Raw genomic sequence first — 16,041 nt, forward strand, 5'->3', positions numbered from 1 at the left:
AGATACGCCCAGCGGGGTTGAAGCCCTGAACTCCCCTCCCCCAAGTCTGGTAGGCAGAGAATCAGGGGAAGTGTGGGGTGCTTCACAAGCCACACTTTAACTGTAAAAGAACGTCATGTGACTCATGAGCCACAGTTTGGCCACCCCTGCACTATAGCGACACAAAGCATTTATGGGCTATGCCATATTGTGTTTTTTTTAGCACAAATCTACAAATATGTCACTAACCCATTATTGTTTATATTGGCAAGATCTGATGCATTATTATTTAAATTATTAAGGTACTGTTGAATATACAGCATTGTATTACCAAATGATGCTGCAAACCATACAGAGCACAATGCGCGAAGCTATGCTAAATGAGTAGGTTATTTATTTATTTTTTTTATTTCACAGAATAGTGACTGTAATGCAAATATTTTCAGACTCCAAATTCTTAATGAAGGCAGTTCAAGGACAACTAAATAGCTACATTTTCACTTGCCAATTTATATGATCAAAAATTATCTCCTGAACTAACATTCCATGGTATATGTTACTATGTCTCAGAAATCAGTGGCCCCCAAAACTACTTCAAATAAAAATTAGAAGTTTCATACAGATTGTACAAATGGTTAATGTAGTCAACTTTAGCTCAATATTTTCTGGAAAGATAACTTTAGGGATGGATGAATTTGTTTTACCCGGTTCAAAACATGATAAAAAAACTCTTGAGGAGAAAGCTCAAATGTACTTGCATTACTTTAGGCTCTAAGAAAATGTGATTTCTATATAAACCCATGGTGGTTTTTTTTCTGTTTGTTTGTTTGTTTTTTAAATATTCAGCTGGTAGTCACTTAAAGGAGGCAATACATATTTTCAGATAGGATTTCTTATTGTTTGCATTGTACAGACTTCCATTTAACAAGAAATATTTATATATATTTTTCAGATTTACATTTCACCCTAATTTGGCCTTAAGGTGTGAGAGATAACTTCAGTGTTTTCATAAGCATTGCAAAGTAGGAAGCAAGTTGTAGAAATTATGCATTTAAAATACAACTTCCCATAAAACAAACAATAAACAAACAAAAAAATGATCCTCTGTGGTGTCCAGGTGATGTCTGGCACTGTCACTATGATAAATTTTGAAGAACTGCCTGAGGAAAGGTTCAAGACAAATGGGTAACTCCTCTGAATCTAAAAGGAATAAAAAGCCTTATCCAGTTCAAGGACATTGATTCTTTTACCTCAACTCTAATGAACTGAACTACCAATGCATTTTGGACTTGGTTGGCTGCCAAGGGCAAAAAATCATTATCATCAGACTGGTTCAGCTCAATAGTCCTGGAGACTGGTTGGGAGACTTGCAGAGGTATCTGGCTGGCATTAAAGGGATACCATAGTAAAGAAGAACTACCTCGGGGAGTTAAGTATTCTTAAAAAAAAAATTCTTCCACTTTCTCCAAAAAAAGGACAGACACAGGAACCCCCAATCTCATCAGCTGGCAGCTTCGCAGTGTGGCTAAAGAATAGGTATCAAACATGAACCGGGTTACAAAACTCTGTAGCAAGAACATGCTTATACATAGCCACTTCAATACTATACTGTAGAAAATCACATACTGTAGCCGCCATAAGTCCCACCCACCTCCCCTCTACATGTTAGAAGGGCTATGCATGGAAAACCTGTGATTGCTCTTCGAATATTCCCCTTTGCATCTTGGCAGCTACTCAACATGTCACTTTCTCCATCTATGTTACTGAGTCCCACTGTGAGGAAACTAGGACACTGCCATGTGGTGCTGGGGAAAAACTGTAGAGAAAAATCAGTCAGAGACTCCAGTCCTTTGGAGCAGCTTCAGAAGCAACCAAAGCAGGGACCTTTGCATGTTCAGGCAACTTTGTATCAGTTTGTTTGGACTTTCTTTGCCTGTGATGATTAGGTGTTTACTCCAATTCTCTCCCTTCCCTCCCTCATGTTAGAAAAAATGTTGTATTGGTATTGTTTAAATGTGTTTAATTAGTTGTTTTAATAATGTATATAAGATAAAGGTTATGTAAATCACTGGCTCTAATGAAATCCAATATGGAGTATATCATCTGTGACCCTTGGACTCCATCTTTGTAAGCAAATTTGTTTACAACTTAGACACTGGAGTACTCTGGCTCAAACCGGACAGAACCATTTTTTCCCACCAAAACCAACCCCCAGCACTCTATTCCATCAGAACTTTTCCCACCTTAAAGATTTTCTCAGCACCTGCACAGTCCTGTCCCTTCCAGCGGCAGCGCGTACACAGTCGGGTCTTCCCAGCGTTCCAGAGCTAGCGAGAAGAACATCATCTATCCCGAAGCGAGACAGAGAAAGGAGAGACCTGTCATCATCATCATTCCCGCCACAGTGAAACCATCTTACGGTGAAGGAATCCTGCAGCTTTCCTGTTGTCCATCATCCCAAGGGTCTTCCCGCCTGCGACAAAGTCCACCAGTTGCCAGGACTCCCCAGTGTTCCTCCTCAAAGGCTCCCAATCAGCCAGAGAGTTGAAGATCCTGGGCCTCACGTCTGTGCATAGCATCCACTGTGCCTGAGTATAGTAGGAGAGGTTGCTGTAGTGGGGTTTAATTTATTATTTTTCTGAAAAAAGGGAGGTTTTGTGGGTCTCAGTTCAAGCTCCTAAAGCCAGTCACTGTTTCATTGTATTGGTTACGTTTGTGTTTCTTCTCCCCTCCCCCCCATTTCTCCATCTTTACCCTGAATACACTTACCTTTGTTTGCACCATATCACCTTGTCTTCTCTTTTTTTAATTTATGTTACACAAGGAGGGAGGGACACCCTTCTTGTAAGCCAAATCCACTGGTGACAGATACAGGAGGGAGTCAAATCTGCACCTTTTGAGAAAAGGGGCTTTCCTTTTATCTCCCCTTTACCATTTCTAAAGTTTTCCTTTCTGAAGCATTGCCTTATTCCCCTTGAGGTAACACTCACAATCTCTTCACCTCAACATCTTCCCTTCTTAGAATCATAAAAATAAGGGCTGGAAAGGACCTCAGGTGAACATCTAATCCAACCCCCTGCTCAAAGCAGGACCAATCCCCAGTTTTTGCCCCAGATCCTTTAATGACCCCCCTCTAGGATTGAACTCACAACCCTGGCTTTAGGAGGCTAATGCTCAAACCACTGAGCTATCCCTCTCCTCTTCTTGATGTCCTGTTTCTGCAGCCTCCTTCCCAGCTTCATTCCCTCTTAACTAAATCTCCAAATCCCAACCTAGAACTCCCACTTCCAAAAAACCTTGAGGAACTAACAGGTTTGCTACCATCACATTGTTCCCTCTGCTTGTATATTCTACCCCTTTCTCCATGCCGCCTGTTTTGTCTACTTAGAGTGTAAGCTCTGTGGAACAGGGGACTGCCTGCTACTCTTTGTTTGTGTAGTGCCTAGCACAATGGGGCTCCACTCTTTCCTGTTCCCTAGACACTTCCATAGTAAATTTTAAGAATAAGAATCAGATTCAGAGATTGTTTTTATTTCTCTGAGAAGCAATAACTTCCTCTCTGTACTGTCTGATTCACATTAGAATAGTCACAAGAGTGCTTCTGCAGCCTGAAGCCTAATAGCAATACAGAAGATAACTTGGGTCATGCTGACAGATTCAGGAAGGATGAGTGCTAAAAGGAATACAGATGGATGCAGGGCCGCTTGTCTTTTCCCATAAATTACAAATGCATAATTTGGAGGTAATATCCTTACCCTGTTTTCAGTGATGCCAGCCCCATCCTGCCCAGGACATGAGGCTGTGAATATGCAGGTGTTTTCACAGTAATATTTTACCTCTTATTTTTATGCAGGACTAAACAAGAGGGTCAGAGGGACTATCTGAATTGATTTATCACAAACTAATTTGGTCTCTAAGGTGTACTATTTAGTCTCCACATTACATATTTTTATTTGTTTAAATACTCAAAAGCATTCAGGTGTCATGGTGATGGTAGATAGATAAAAGATCAATTTCTATAACAAGTCAAAATAATCGTTTTATCAAAGACATAGCTGGTATAAATTGACATAGCACCATTGACCTCCACTGTCCTGAACTATTTATTTTCTATATAATTAGAGTAATGATGCATTCTTTATTTTAGTTCCTGTGTTACATTTATATACATATATAAATCATAGAATCATAGAATATCAGGGTTGGAAGGGACCTCAGGAGGTCATCTAGTCCAACCCCCTGCTCAAAGCAGGACCAATCCCCAATTAAATCATCCCCGCCAGGGCTTTGTCAAGCCTGACCTTAAAAACTTCCAAGGAAGGAGATTCTACCACCTCCCTAGGTAATGCATTCCAGTGTTTCACCACCCTCCTAGTGAAAAAGTTTTTCCTAATATCCAACCTAAACCTCCCCCACTGCAACTTGAGACCATTACTCCTTGTCCTGTCCTCTTCTACCACTGAGAATAGTCTAGAACCATCCTCTCTGGAACCACCTCTCAGGTAGTTGAAAGCAGCTATCAAATCCCCCCTCATTCTTCTCTTCCGTAGACTAAACATTCCCAGTTCCCTCAGCCTCTCCTCATAAGTCATGTGTTCCAGACCCCTAATCATTTTTGTTGCCCTTCGCTGGACTCTCTCCAATTTATCCACATCCTTCTTGTAGTGTAGGGCCCAAAACTGGACACAGTACTCCAGATGAGGCCTCACCAATGTCGAATAGAGGGGAACGATCACGTCCCTCGATCTGCTCTCTATGCCCCTACTTATACATCCCAAAATGCCATTGGCCTTCTTGGCAACAAGGGCACACTGCTGACTCATATCCAGCTTCTCGTCCACTGTCACCCCTAGGTCCTTTTCCGCAGAACTGCTGCCTAGCCATTCGGTCCCTAGTCTGTAGCTGTGCATTGGGTTCTTCCGTCCTAAGTGCAGGACCCTGCACTTATCCTTATTGAACCTCATCATGTTTCTTTTGGCCCAATCCTCCAATTTGTCTAGGTCCCTCTGTATCCTATCCCTGCCCTCCAGCGTATCTACCACTCCTCCCAGTTTAGTATCATCCGCAAATTTGCTGAGAGTGCAATCCACACCATCCTCCAGATCATTTATGAAGATATTGAACAAAACCGGCCCCAGGACCGACCCCTGGGGCACTCCACTTGACAGCGGCTGCCAACTAGACATGGAGCCATTGATCACTACCCGTTGAGCCCGACAATCTAGCCAACTTTCTACCCACCTTATAGTGCATTCATCCAGCCCATACTTCTTTAACTTGCTGACAAGAATACTGTGGGAATCAGTCTAATAAAGAATGTTTCTGTTAAGTTTACTAGTGTTATTACAATACAATCATTGTATCAAGCTGAAAATCTCTTCCCTTGCTCTGCTGAAGCTGTTACTCCTTGATGCTCACATTTTTTTCCCTTGAGTAACTTCCTGCTTTCTCCTACAGTGCCCCCATATGCATGGGAGGCTCTCTTCATAGAAAGCTGCAAGGTCACTACATTATCCTATTTCAAATTCCTCCTTAAAACTCAGCTTGGCTGTGATGCATGCACAGCACAAGAATGTAGGGACAAAATTACGAAGACCAAGGCACAAAAATGAGATTAAGCTGACTAAGAACATAAAGGGTAACAAGAAAACATTCTACAAATACATTAGAAGCAAGAGGAAGACAAAGGACAGGGTAGGCTCATTACTCAATGAGGGAGGAAAGACAATAACAGAAAAAGTGGACATGGCTGAAGTGTTTCAGTTTTCACTGGAAAGATTAGCAGTGATTGCACATCTGACATAGTGAACACTAGTGAAAATGAAGTAGGATCTGAGGCTAAAATAGGGAAAGACAAATTAAAAATTATGTAGACAAGTTATATGTCCTGAAGTCAGCAGGGCCTGATGAAAAACATCCGAGAATACTGAAGGAGCTGACTGAGGAGATAGCTGAGCTAGTAACAATTATCTTCTAAATCTCATGGAAGACAGGAAATATTTCAGATGACTGGAAGAGGGCAAAGATAGTGCCAACCTATAAAAAGGGAATAAGAACCGGGGGAATTACAGACCAGTCAGCTAAACTTTGTGGAAAGATAATGGATTAAATAATCAAGCAATCAATTTGCAAACATCTAGAAGATAATAAGGCGATAAGTAACATTGAACATGAATTTGTCAAGAACATATTGTGTTAAACCAACTTAATAGCTTTCTTTGACAGGGTAACAAGCCTTGTGGAGCGGGAGGAAATAGTAGTTTTTGTATATCTTGACTTCAGTACAGCTTTTGATACTGTCCTGCATGATCTCATCAAAAACACACTAGGGAAATATAGTCTAAATGGAGCTACTATAAGGTGGGAGCACAACAGTCTGGAAAACCATTCCCAGAGAGTAGTTCCGAATAGTTCACAGACAAAGTGGATACGCGTATTGAGTGGGGTCCCACAGGGGTTGGTCCTGAATTGGTTTCTGTTCAATATCTTCATCAATGATTTAGATAATGTGTAGAGAGTACGCTTATAAAGTTTTCAGAGATATCAAGTTGGAAAGGATTGCTAGTGCTTTGGAGGACAGGATTAAAATTCAAAATGATCTGGACAAACTGAAGAAACAGTCCGAAGTAAACAGAATGAAATAAAACAAGGACACATGCAAAGTACTCCACTAAGGAAGGAATAATCAATTACACACATACAAAATAGGAAATGACTGAAATGTGCTGAAAGTTCAGAGTTCAGGCTCTATAGGTGATGCATAATAGCTGAGGAGGGACCCGAGGGTTGTACATAATATAATTTGTTTTACCTTTGTGTATGGTGTTGATGAGAACACTGCTGGAATACTGTGTCCCATTCAAGGTGTCCTCTGCAGACACACTCTATTTATTTCTGCTTTCTTAAGGATTTTCAAAATGCAGAATGTTAAGGTAGTAGTAATGCAACATGAAGTACAATTCTAGGTAACAATTCAAAATTATATATAAAAAGTTGTGGGGGGCATAAGAAAACTGAGAAACAAATAAAAGCAGAGAAGAGTAAGAAAATATTTCAGAAGAGCATGAATAGGCAAACTTATGGACATTTCAAAGGAGACTTAAATGATATTTGGTCTTATAGAGGGAATAATAAAAGACATGGAAATTAAATATTTTAGAAAAGCATACTAAAATGGTAGCAGATATGGGTATTTGTTATTGTTTATGCAGCATGATAGAAGTATAATAATATTTAAAGTACATAGTATCTCTGACTTGAAGAGAAGATAGTTGAAAGGCATAGGCATAACATACATGTTCTGGTGCTATATAGGAAAACAGAGTGGGCTGTTGTCATTATTGCTGGAATGTTTTGTAGCTGTTATGAATATTTTGAAGAAGTAGATGATGGAGGTGTTAATTAAGCAACTGTTTAATGTGTAGAAGATGGCAGGAGACAACATGTACAGGCATGAATGGGTAAAAGAGATAAAGAGAGAAGTCAAGAGTAGAGTTAGCATGGACTGAGGAAATGGGAGGGAACATAAAATGAGGACAAAAATATTGGTGATACTGGAGGTATAAATGCTTTTTAGGTGAAGAGGAGATTAAATATATGGCGAAGAAGAGAAACAAATGCAAAGACTCAAGGAGAAGGCAAAGTGGTACTGTGGAATGGTGATCTTTTCAGCATTAAATAATTAAATAACCAGTCAGCTTAACTTCAGTACCTGGAAAGATAATGGAGCAAATAACTAAGCAATCAATTTCCAAACACCTAGAAGATAATAAGGTGATAAGTAACAGTCATCATGGATTTGTCAAGATCAAATTGTGTTAAACCAACTAATAGCTTTCTTTGACAGGGTAACAATTCTTGTGGCTGGGCTGGGGGAGTGACAGATGCAGTATATCTTGATTTTAGTAAGACTTTTGATACTGTCTCGCATGACCTCCTCATAAATAAACTAGGGAAATACAACCTAGACGGCACTACTGTAAGGTGGTTGGAAAACCAGAGAGTAGTTATCAGTGGTTCACAGTCAAGCAGGAAGGGCATATTGAGTGGGGTCCTCAGAGATCAGTTCTTGGTCCAGTTCTGTTCAATATCTTCAACAGTGATTTAGATAATGTCATAGAGAGTACACTTATAAATTTTGCAGCTGCAAAGTACTCCACTTAGGAAGGAACAATCAATTACACACATAAAAAATGGGAAATGATTGCCTGGGAAGGCATATTGTGGAAAAGGATCTGGGGGGTTATAGTGGATCACAAGCTAAATATGAGTCAACAGTGTAGCACTATTGTGAAAAAAGCAAAAAATATTCTGGGATGTATGAGCAGGTGTATTGTAAGCAATACAAGCAAAATAATTCTTCCACTGCACTCAGCACTGATAAGGCCTCAACTGAAGTACTGTGTCCAGTTCTGGATGCCACTTTTCTGGAAAGATGTGGACAAATTGGAGAAAGTCCAGAGAAGCAACAATTTTTTTAAAGGGTAGAAAACATGACATATAAGGAAAGATTGAAAAAAAATGTGTTTGTTTAGTCTGGAGAGGAGAAGACTAGGGAGTGGGGGTGGGGGAGGATATTATAACATTTTTCAAGCTAATAAAAGGTTGTTACAGGGAGAAGGGTGGGGAAAAAAAGGGTTCTTCTTCACCACCAAGGATAGGACAAGAAACAATGGGCTTAAATTGCAGCAAGTGAGATTTAAGTTGGACATTAGGAAAAACTTCCTAACTGTCCGGCTAGTTAAGCACTGCAATAAATTGACAAAAGGTGGCTATGGAATCTCTGTCATTGGAGGTTTTTAAGAACCCCATTACCATCTCACTGTGACCTTGCCTGTTTCCACCATTCATATCTGGTCATATGCTTTGATTTCAAGTTCTGTGGAGCATGGACCATGTTTCTGTTGTACGTTCTGTGTCTGTACCATCCTAATGTAAGGACCTGACCCTGAAGGGAGCCTTTAGAGGTTTTTGCTATGCACACAAATCAATGAAATGATAATAAAACAATAACAAAAATTAACATTTCCTGAACAGCCATTGTGGTGTTGGCAGTGAAATGCTTACTCTATGAAGTGGCAACACTTTTAGAGTTGGTCATTGAACTCTGAGACTATAGGACTGTTTGGAAAAAAATGCCATATTTTTACACTTGGTTGAGCTTGTCTCAGTCTCCTCCACCTCCCCAGGCTCCTCTCCTCAGCCTCACTGACTTCCCCATGCTCTCACATCTGTTCCATACCTCACTTTATCTCCTAATGCTTCCTAGTCTTTCCAATGCTGCCTGCTGTGGAACTGGAGGAAGAAGCATTGTGGTTCATTCTCCCCTTTGAAAGCTCTCCCAATGCAATACAGCAGAAGATAGGAGCTAGGGCCAGGAGAAACGGTAAGTTTTGTACAGGGGTGAACATTCGGATACATTTTAAGGGAAGAAACAGAAGACTTTATTTTTCTTCACTAGCACATAGATTTAGCAAGTTAATACCTATTTTTAATTGATTAAGTGTCACTTCATGCAGTCCTTTGATTGCTAGATATCTAATTGGTGAAATGGTTGTTTATTTTTCAGATGTACAAACCATTCCTACAGTTCCTTCAAAAATGTCTGTAGTAAAACCCTGCTAATTTGCAGTAATAACTGGGAGACCTACTTGGGATTATTAAACCTTGCAAATTATCAACAAACAAACAAACACACAAACAAACACACACAAAAACAAACAAATGCTACTGGACCGCTGCACTCTGCTATTAAATCTTTGACAAGAGAGCCAAAAACACCTGCTTCTTATGAGAATTATTGGTTTTTGAATTAATGAAGTGAGATTTAGGACCATAGTCTGCTACTCTTACTCACATTGAGTAAGAGTACTCATTGTTGCAGAATAGTATCCTATTGAAATCAATAATACTCGAGGCTAAGGTACAACTGAACACTAGCATAATCTGGTCCTTAGTGAGAATCCATGGCATTAGCAACAATAAAATGTGTAAACCAACTCTGTATACAAAAACATAGAATAATTATAATTACCTTTTTTGTTCTTTCACTTGATCATCCTTCTTGCTATTGATAGAACAGACTTACACCACACTATTATCCCAAAAGGTATGTATCTTACATAATTTATCACTTGCTGGTTAAAAAAAAACCATACAGCAGAATTTGACACTGTTGGTGAATTTGTGTTTAGCTGTGATAATTCACATTTAAATAATTAACGTTGCATGGAAGTGGTAATACTGACAACAGATTGAAATAAATTTCAGAAGTATTACCATAGCTTTCCTATCATATACTGTAATTTTTAAAGGAAGCAAATAGAGTGTTTAACTGATTCATCATTGAAATTAATTAAGCCCTAGTTACAACTTTGAGTCTAATTTTCTGAAAGCTTAGAAAGTGTCAAAAGCAAGTATGAAGACTCTCAAAGTATTTGTGTTTAAATGTCATCATTAATACCTTTACATTTCAACATAATTTTTTTGCAGTAAGGTGACTTGGAAACTAATGAGCTGTGCAGAGAGATATCAGCTGTTAAGTCATATCACTTGAAAAGGCCATTTTATATTGTGGAGATTCTGATAAATCACAAAGTGCCTGTGAAAAAAGAAAGGGCACATATACCACTGCTTTTGTATGACTTCCATACATGTTAACTGCTAAGGAGCTGGAAGTATATTTACTAAAGTACAGACCATGTGCAAGTACAAGCAGTCAACACACTAAACCAACTATTACTTTATTTGAGATGTCATTAGATCATTTCAGCTCATGCCTTGACATGTTACTATCCATAGGATGTATGGACTAGATTCACAAAGAGACTTCGGCACCTAATTGCTACTTCTGTGCCTAAATCTCAGATTTAGGCACCAATGGCTTTCACTCGCACCCAGTCTACACCCCGATTATGCTGCTGTCTAACCATTTGGCACCAAAACTCAGTCTGCACCTAAGTGTTTACTTTAAAAGCTCCCTAGGCATTTACGTTTCTGCCTCCAGGTGTCCAGGTGCCTAAGCTCCAATGAGATCCATAAACCAGGGGAAGATAAGCGGGGGAGCACATAACTCATTATGGGGACTGATCTGGTAGGCGAGCTCAGATGCCAAAGTGGAAGAGCTTCAACAGGAGATTATGGGAGACCCACCTCAGAATATTTCATAGCCCAGTGGTTAGTTCACACATCTGAGAGATAGCAGATCCACGTTCAGATGTCTTCTCTTCATCAGGGGAGGCAGGTTTGTAAAATTGTTGGTGGTGTCTGAAACGGGTCCAAGTCCCACCCCTGCCACTAGCCTAAGGCTCCGGCAGGGAATTTGGGTGCAGGATCTGGGCTGGGGCTGGAGGGGTGCAGGAGAGGGTGTGAGGTGCGGGCTCTGGGAGGGAGTTTGGGTGCGGGGTGTAGGCTCTAGGCTCGGGCAAGTTTGGGGTGTGGGAGAGGGTGAGGGGTGTGGTGCTTACCTTAGGCGGCTCCCAAAAGCGACCCCACAAATCCCTCTGGCAGTAGCTCCTAGACGGGCGTGTGTGTGTGTGTGTGTCTCCATGCACCGCTGCCCTCAGGCACCGTCCCCGCAGCTCCCATTGGCTGCAGTTCCTGGCCAATGAGAGCCGCAGAGTCGGCGCTCGGGGCGGAGGCAGCCCACGGAGACACCCACCTCCTGGGCTGCAGGGACATGCCAGCTGCTTCTGGGAGCAGCGTGAATCAAGGCCGGGCATGAAGTTGCCTTAGCCCCACTGCATTGCTGGTGGTGGCAGTGGTGTCTGGGGGCCTCTGGGCCCTTTTAAATCGCCCAGGAGTGGCGACACTCTGGGGGAAGTGTGCGGGGGCTGCAAGTGTGGCCGTGGGAGAGATCCGGCCCCAAACTTTGGTGGAACTGGGCGCCCAGGCCCTGAATATTCCTGGAGCACAGGCACCATGGGCCCATATAACTCGCCACCCCTGTCAGGCAGTGGAGGGACATGAAATGTGGTTTGGAGTGTCTCCCATATCCTGGGTGAGTACCCATGTGACTGTGCTAAAGGTTATCAGTGAGGTCAACTTCCTTCTCTCTCAGCTTGATTCCAGAAGAGAGTTCATGGCTGTGAATCTCAAGTAGAGATAGGTACCTTCCTGGTTTAGGTGCCTAACTCCCTGAGAAGGGCGGGGCTCAGCATCTCTCATTGGCCAGTTTAGACAGCTCCCGGCCAAGTGTGATGGCTTTTGTGGATCCCATGCTTAGGTGACTATCTCTCTCTGCTTTCATTTTATAGGATTCCTGGATGCTGAATCCAGGCTTTGTGAATCCCAGAGATTTTCTAAAAGTTAGGTGTTGTGACACTGAGCATCAGAACACCTAAGCCCCTTTGAGAATCTGGCCCTTTGTTCACATAAAGAACTAGACAGAAGTTATCACAAGTCATCTCCCATGCAACTTAATCAGATTCATATTCTCCAGAAAGAAAACTGGAGTATTTATGTAACCTGATGAACTTTAATTATTTGCAAGTTTTATTTATGAAGTAGCAATTGCTGATATGAATCTTTTAAAATTCTATTATCTACTGCTCTAAATAGATATTTATATTTAATTTGCTAATGTGACACATAAAACTAGTTTATCTATATAATTAAACCTGAAGGTAAGGGAGAAGAGGCATACTACAGTCCAAAGACTACAGACTTTGCTGTTCATGGAACAGATGTACACCAAGTCCTTGACTGTGAAATATGTGAAAAACTTTATTTACACCCACAATTGAGTACACTAAGTATCACAATGTCAACACTATGAATCAATATCTTAAGAAGTTAATAGCTCTTTTGTTTACCCTTAGACCATCTGGAATATTTAACAGACTAAGACACTCAAAATGGAAAGCAATATGTTCAGGTGCTACTGTCTCTTTGAGCTGGGAAGCTGTTATCACAGAGCTATTAGCTTGAATCTTCCCCATCTGTGGTGGCACAGTCCATCAAGAACATGTAAATTATTTGGCAAGTTCATCCCTTCTTATTAGTTGTAGGTGAAAAAAAATAGTCCTTTCAAACAATTAAGCTAAACACAATATTTAAGTTATGAATTACAGTTGAGTCAACTTCATTGAATTTATCAGCTTATTTTTACCTGTCAGGCAGAAACATACCACTAATGACATGCTTCATTCTGTAGCCATTATATAAAAAAAAAATGAGTTTAGAAATAAGGCAGTAAAAACAAACATTCAGGAACATAGGAGCAATGTTCATGCAAGTATTCTGAAATTTCTTGCAGGTACAACATTATTTTGTTTTCCTTTGTGAAAACACACATCTATTTTGAATCTGTTAGTATTAGAAAATGAAAAGAAGGCTCACTCCTTTACTTTTGGACCATATGCTTAAAAACTCACTGGAAATATGTCTTTATGGCCCTTATAGATCTCACTCTGGAAAGTTGTATTTAAAGTTAAAACAAAACAAATAGACAACAGACAATCCCAGAGTAAAAAAACCCACAACATATTTGACCAACTGTGAATTATAGCTGGCATCAGGTAATTTGATCTGTGTTAATTTAAATTGGGTGAAAAATGTTATGGAAACTCAATTAATTATCAGCTAGCTGGCAATGTTCAACTGGGTAAAATAATTATTGGAAGACTACAAGCCAATTTTATAAATGTAAAAGTTCTAGGATTCAAATCCTCAGATCAGTTGATATTAATGAACAGAAGAAAATGAACAGATTAATTTATGCTACTTAGACAATAGAGGGAAGAATATGTCAAAGACCAAACAAGACTGGTTGCTTGAGTATTAGTCATCATAAACATATTCAAAAAATAACCTTCCTCACCCCTCAAAACTTAAACATGATAAATGTGTGAATATGATTAAAAGGGTATATTATTTAAGGTGTGTTCAGGGTGAAAGCGCTGTCATTGTCCTATGGAGAGGATGTAGCCCCTCCCTCTGGGATAATGAGAGGAGGTGGCCCCTCCCCTCAGGGGGAGGGGAAGTGATAATTTAGGGACAGATATAGTCTGCAGGGAGACTCAGAGAGAAACAAAGTCTGGGAGTAACTTGAGAGAGGGATGTGGGGACGGGGCAGAGCAGGTGGCAGCCAGAGGGACTGAGGGAAACCAGGATTGAGAGAAACCAAGAGTGAGTGGAGAGGCTGAGGTTAGGCAGGACAGACAGAAGAGCAGGAAAGGGCCCCATCAGTTTAAATCTGGCTGGTCAAGTCAGCCTTTGTTTGACGGCATGTTCCTGAGTATCCATACATATATGCTCCTGAGTACTGGTTTCAGTTGTCTCCTTTCATGGATGCATATGACTCCAGCAGTCCAGAACAGGAGAACCAAAGGTTCATCAGAGTCCATGAGTCTGGTCTAATGTGTACCCCTGTAAGCAAGCATCACTGAAATCAAGTCCATCTTTTCAGGAAGTCACGAGAGGCACTTCAGACTCAAAGACTGACCTTGGATTTGATAAAACCCAGCAGAGATTTGGGGAAAGGGGAACCTTGAACTCTAATATAATGATAATAGTAATAAAATAATAATAATAATAATAATAATAATAATAATTAATAACAACAACAACATTTAGAGGGTTATATTTAGTATACTTATTAGTAAGGTATTGTGTATGTGTGTTTATTCAAATTGTTTTTTTTTACTATATATATTCTTCATATGTTTAATATTTTTGCAGATAGGTGGAACCCGGTTCTTTTTGTTCCAGTTTAAATAAAATCCTTGGTTTTTTCGTTTTGTTTTTTTTTTACAATCAGCTGTATTATCTTGTCTACCATTAAATAACCTTTTATCATGATATGGCACATCCCCTCATCCCTCCCTCGAGCTCTCACCTGCTAAGTAATTTATACCATGTATAATTTATTAAATCTTGGTCAGTGGTTTAGGGATGGGGTGATACATTTCATATTATAAACACAATAACTCTATTCTGAGAGGTCAACTTTCATCTGCCCTACCAAGTCACCATCTTACTATCGTCTCCTTCCTGCCTTCTTTCCTCTCCCAATTCCTCTTATCTGTTTATGATTCCCACTTGTGCCTTGTTGAATGTAGATGGTAGTCTCTTCAGGGATGAGACAGCAGTATGTTTCGTCTGTGAGGAACATAGCACATTTTAGACACCTGAAATATAATTTAACGATAGTAGGACAATTAGCCTAGAGTTCAAGTCTGACGTTATATCACGGCTAGGTTAGAATTTCGGTTTAGATTCAATAGCTCTGATTTATTCTAAGCTATTACCTCATGAGGAGTCAACTTCAAATAGTGGAAAACTCATGAGATCAAGTGAACAACTGAACAGTTGGTATCAGAGATCAGTGAATCTGATGATATTTCTTTTGTTATATAGCAGATATCTCAAGAAAACAGCTGATTTTCCACGATTCTGATCATATCTGAACCAAGAAATAGTTGTTTTGAACATATTTGAACAAAAAAAATCTCTTCTGAATCTAACCCTGAATGAAATCAGCAGAGGCAGTACTGGATCTATTGATTAGACTTCGATCTCTCTCCCCCCGCCACACAGTGTTAGTACACAGTGAAAGTGATTTTTGTGGTCTCCTCTTGGTCCTCTTTTGTCAGCCTTGCTATGCTGTTTGACATGACTGACTGCTCAACAGACAACTAAGACAAGAATAGGAGGGGTGTTATGGGTCAATAGGTGTGCAATGACAGAGAGATTTGGAGAAACACACAGTGCTTCCCTGCAATCTGCAAGGAGCATTCAGTCTAATACTAAGTCATCAGTATGTGATCTCCTCAGCATAAGGGACAGTGTGTTGTCATGAGGAAGATTGTGTCTCCAAGTACCCGTGCTGCTGGTGGGAAGGAGTAAACCTCACTGGGTTTGCACTCTGCACAGTGTACATTCCTTGACATGCTAGCGTCACTGTGTTGTTGGCTATGTTGGGGGAATGGAGCCGAAGCTCTGTCCGCTCCCAAATTCCTGCCACAAGTTCCCACTTCCTTTTGTGAGGATGGAAAGGAGTGGCTCGTTGAAGCCCCACTTTCTGGAAGAAGTAATATGGCACACTGGTGCAAGGAATGAAGG

The sequence above is a fragment of the Natator depressus genome, chromosome 1 (assembly GCF_965152275.1).
Source record: "Natator depressus isolate rNatDep1 chromosome 1, rNatDep2.hap1, whole genome shotgun sequence".
Classification (NCBI taxonomy): Eukaryota; Metazoa; Chordata; order Testudines; family Cheloniidae; genus Natator; species Natator depressus.